We start from the raw sequence: 5,191 nt of genomic DNA, 5'->3' as shown, positions 1-5,191 counted from the left end.
ATTAAATTTGACAGTAGATATCTATAAACCTAAATATATAAAAAACACTATTACGGATGTGTCTAAATTCAAATTTTACATACACCAAAAGCTTTGCAAAAAGTCCAAATGAGCAATTTACCATCTAGAAAAAAATCTATATAGCCGGTATAAGGATCAGAAAAAGTAAAAGATACTAAAATCAAGATAATTATACTTCGAAACATTAACCTAATGTACATCTATTTAGAATTCTTTCTGAACAACAATGGTCCTTTAAGTACTGTTTTAAATCATTGAAAATTTGCTTTAAAATTATGCTACATTCAGTTTTGATATATTCAATTTTTATAGCGTTATCACCGGTATCATCTTTCTTAAAATATACTTTCTTAAAATGTAGACGATCAGGTATTTTCTCCATTGCCTGGTTTATTTCATTCCAATCTGGTGTTTTTGCGTCTACTATATCAAACAATTCGACTACTGGCTTATAATCTTGCTTGTCTCCACTAAAGGGAAAACCATCTAAGATTATTTGTCGGTATTTAGGGTATATTAAAAAATCTAACGGTCTACTAAATTGGTCGATCTGTTCATGTGTCGTTTGGTCCATGGTTTTAACCTAAATTAGTACATAATATCATAAATATTTGGAAGCATTTGTTGCATTTTATTAATCATCTAAATAATGTCTATATCTTTGAGTCGTATTTTTTAAAGAAAAATGTCTGTGTATTAGTGTAATTAGCCACTTTTAAAGGGTGATTCACGGCCGTGGCACGTCAGACGTTTATGGAGAATCTGGGATAGAATTTTTTTGAAAATTTTGATTTTTTCATAAATGCACGTGCCCCATCTGTCTAAATTATTTTCAGCATTACAGTGTTGCCGCTTCATACTAACAGTGGTAGTATTTTTGTTATTTTAAACGAAACACCCGGTATATTATTATATTTTTCGAAACTACTTCCATATCTCAACATTTTTCTATTATACTAACCTATAGCAATCTCTAATAGTTTTCGAGATAAAAAATAACAGATGTGTAAAATTGACAAAAACATGATCTTGACTAAGCATTAGTTAAATCATAAATTCGGCATGTTGAAAGTTGGTTTATAGGTTAAAGTTTGAGTTAAAGGAAGTTGACATATTCAATCTGTCTAAATCAACTAATTCAACTGATTGGATATCAAACAGGGAGGTCAGGAAAAACACTAGTTACTAGTTAATAAAACTGATTTCTAGTTGAGTGGCTTATCATGTTATGACAAGAAGCCCTTCAATTAGACTTTACGTGCTAAATTTCTAAAATTGGCATGGTAACGAAATTCTTGAAATGAAAATATGAAAATAGTAATCATTTTTAAATAGCTCTACTTAAGAAAACGGGAGGTTTAGTTATAGGAACATTATATATTGTTCAAAAGCAATTTTATTAGTCTTTTGATTTTTTAAATAATATACATAGGGTTGAATTTAAAATAACAAAGGTTTGAGCAATATTATAATAAACTTCCCTTAACTTATAACCTAAATTTCAATTTTAAAATTGTTTAATTATTCATGGTTTTACTAATGCTTATTCAAGATCATATTTTTATCAATTTTACAGATGTTTTATTTTTTATCTCAAAAACTATTAGAGATAGGTATAGGATAGTAGAAATATCATTATATGTATAATAGTAATAGATATAATTATGAGATATAAAAGTAGCTTTCAAAAATTTAATAATATAATGGGTGTTATATTTAAGGAAGTGGGAAGATTCCTCAAGTAAAAATAAAAAAAAAATTCTGCTTTTTTTATTCGGTTAATGCTTTGTTTCGTAGCTACAAGGGGTTAAAGTCTAAAATTTTGAAGGTACAAGTTACTATAAGTGATGCATATTTTAATACTAAAAAAGTGTCGACAGATTCGGGACGTGCATATGGGTTATCAGTTATCACTGAAATACTTTTATAAAAAACAATTTTTACGCTATTTTACTAATCACAGTTAATGAAGTAAAATTAATAAATTATTTATTTAATCTAATTTATTGTAAAGTGTTATTAAAATTTTTAACATTGTTATTCACTGCTACGTATAGCAAATTAAAATAAGTAATGTTTAAGATAACTGCAAAAAACCTATTTTTTTAAGTTTTAACATCCTGTAACTTTTTAAATTAAGTATTTTCGCGCCCACGTTTATAGGAATTTTTTATGTTTTTTATATCAACTGTGTTGATATAAAAAATACGAGAGATGGCACATGTTTTTTGAAACACCCTATATAAACTAAAATAAAAAATACATATTTTTTTCTTGTCAATTAAAAAAAATGCATTGTGTCTGTGTTATTTTCAATTTAAATCTATCATTCTAACTTCCACTTACCGTTAAAACTGATAATCAAATTTTTTGTATTTTGATTTTATTTTTGTTTTGTTATATGTAAATAGAATTAGTTTGAAAAACTGGTAATGGTAAGAGTGTCCCATCTTTATATATAAAACACGGATAAAGATAATATTAGATAAATTACTTTATCAACGTACTAATACACTGCTCAAAGAGCGTAAAAAAATCTAGCATTTGAAATAAGATTATATTTCAAACACTCTATTTCATATTTGTTTACATAAGAATATACCTATATTAACCCTTTATAGGGCAGTACTAATTATTTTCTAGTTTGATCAAATTGACTTCAAACATATATAAACTAGCACAAAGGGAGCATATCTTCTTAATAACATTTTTCAAAAAGTTAACAAATAAGGAAGTGGGGTGGGTGCTGGTCCATTTTTCGACCAGAGACTGTTAAATCAAATAGATAATATGTAATGATCTAATGTATAATGTATGATCTAATGATATGTATCATCATCATTTTGATTTTCTCTGTTAGCTCTCTACTCAAAAATATACCCATATCAAGTAAATCAAATTTTGTTTTTAGAGAAACTCGCATCCTATGGGAAATGATCGAAAATATACAGAATATGTTAACGATTTTAGAAAATATCATCGGAACCATAAATTTGGTGCACTAAATAAAAAGAAAAAACCGTCACAGATACATTTGTTTCTATATTTTAAAATTTTTATCACACGAAATTTGCACAGAAAATGTTTAGACGACAATTATTAACTATATGATACACAGCGAACACAGTGTCACCAATGCTCACTGGTCGAATATTCAACCGCTTACGTTAACTTTTCGCGCCAATTCGGCCAAAGATATGGTTGATCAAATGGCCAAGGCGCGCATAGAAATAAGAATAGCAAACAAACTGGGCGAAAATACACTTCCACGCGACTGATTAGTTGGTTAAATTAAAGTGATCGATTTAGCGACCATCAACCTATAAAGGGTTAAAACAGCACGTTCTTATTAATAATTTTCTCTATACAGGGTGTTTCAAAAAACATGTGTCATCTCTCGTGGGGAGATTTCTCACGTAAAAATATGATTTATTTTTCATATCAATATAGGTCCGATTCTGCCTTGTTTCGTAGCTACAGGGTGTGAAAGTCTTAATATTTTTTCGATTTATTGTAATTTTATTCCAAGTACTTTTACCGTTTCGAATGAAATTTTTTGGGTAAAATTTACTATAAATGCGACATATTTTAATGCTAAAAAAGAGTTGACATATTCACCAGGGACGTGCATATGGGTTATGATTGAAATATTTTTCTAAAAAAAAGCATGTACGCTATTAACTTATTTTTTTTCTCTTGTTACGAAATAGTGTAAGCAGTTTAATGCCGATTAAAAGTTGTCTCTTGATATTTTGTCGATATCGGCTTCCTTGCCAAGCCAACTAAAATAAAAAAACAAGCAAAGAAAAAAAGCAAGACGATGAAAAATATGACGTCTCCTAGGTCAGTTTTCAAATTATAATTTAAGCGCTCGTCCTGAATTTTTCTTATTCTACGATTTATGGATTTATGGATTTATGGATTTATGGATTTATGGATTTATCGATTTATCGATTTATATATTTATGGATTTATCGATTTATCGATTAATTAATTTATTGATTAATTAATTTATCGATTTAAATTAAATTTGTTTTTCCTATCATTAACTTTTAACTGAGTTATCATCGATTCATCGATTCATCGATTTATCGATTTATCGATTTATCGATTTATCGATTTATCGATTTATCGATTTATCGATTTATCGATTTTTCGATTTATCGATTTATCGATTTATCGATTTAAATTAAATTTGTTTTTCCTATCATTAACTTTTAACTGAGTTATCATCGATTCATCGATTCATCGATTCATCGGTTTATCGACTTATCGATTGACCGATTTATCGATTAATTAATTTATCGATTTAAATTAAATTTGTTTTTCCTATCATTAACTTTTAACTGAGTTATCTTCAGTTTTGGGATGGATGTAAATCTATGAACGAAATACATTTAATTATTTATTGATTTACTGATTTATTGATGTATTGATTTATCGATTTATCGATTTATCGATTTATCGATTTATCGATTTATCGATTTATCGTTATCGATTATCGATTTATCGATTTATCGATTTATCGATTTATCGATTTTTCGATTTATCGATTTATCGATTTATCATTTATCGATTTATCGAATTTATCGATTTATCGACTTATCGATTTATCGATTTATCCGATTTATCGATTTGATCCGATTTATCGATTTATCGGATTATCGATTTAACTCTCTCTTTTTATCGATTATCGATTTATCAATTTATCGATTTATCGATTTATCGAATTTATCGATTATCGATTTATTCGATTTATCGATTTATCGATTTATCGATTTATCGATTTATCGATTATCGATTTATCGATTTATCGATTTATCATTTACTCGATTTATCGATTTATCGATTTATCGATTTATCGGTTTATCAATTCATCGATTTATCGATTAATCAGATTTTATCGTTTTATCGATTTATTGTTCTTAAATTAAATTTGCTTTTTCTATCATTAACTTTAAACTTGATTTTTATAAGTTGTAGAAAATCTCTAAAATACAGGATGTTTAAAAAAATATATAATAATTTAATTATTTATTGATATAGATGTATGCATTTTACTTGATGTATTGATTATTGCTTTTTTCGATTTATCGATTTTTCGAATTATCGATTTATCGATTTATCGATTTAAATCATTTATCGAATTAATTAATTTATCGATTAATTA

At 27.0% G+C, this 5,191-nt stretch overlaps 1 long non-coding RNA gene across 1 annotated transcript; it reads right to left on the bottom strand.

Annotated features, from left to right (window-relative positions):
* Positions 1–324: 324 nt before the first annotated feature.
* Positions 325–2,487, bottom strand: LOC115881053. The gene is made up of 2 exons (XR_004049974.1): positions 2,368–2,487; positions 325–604 (listed from the first exon to the last, which is right to left on the bottom strand). It is a non-coding gene; the product is annotated as an uncharacterized LOC115881053 (long non-coding RNA).
* Between the last annotated feature and the right edge of the window lie 2,704 nt (positions 2,488–5,191).

Source organism: Sitophilus oryzae, unplaced genomic scaffold (assembly GCF_002938485.1).
Source record: "Sitophilus oryzae breed Bouriz unplaced genomic scaffold, Soryzae_2.0 scaffold_1693_pilon_pilon, whole genome shotgun sequence".
Lineage (NCBI taxonomy): Eukaryota > Metazoa > Arthropoda > Insecta > Coleoptera > Curculionidae > Sitophilus > Sitophilus oryzae.
Note: the sequence above shows the minus strand (reverse complement) of the source record. Positions and strands in the feature narration are given on the sequence as shown.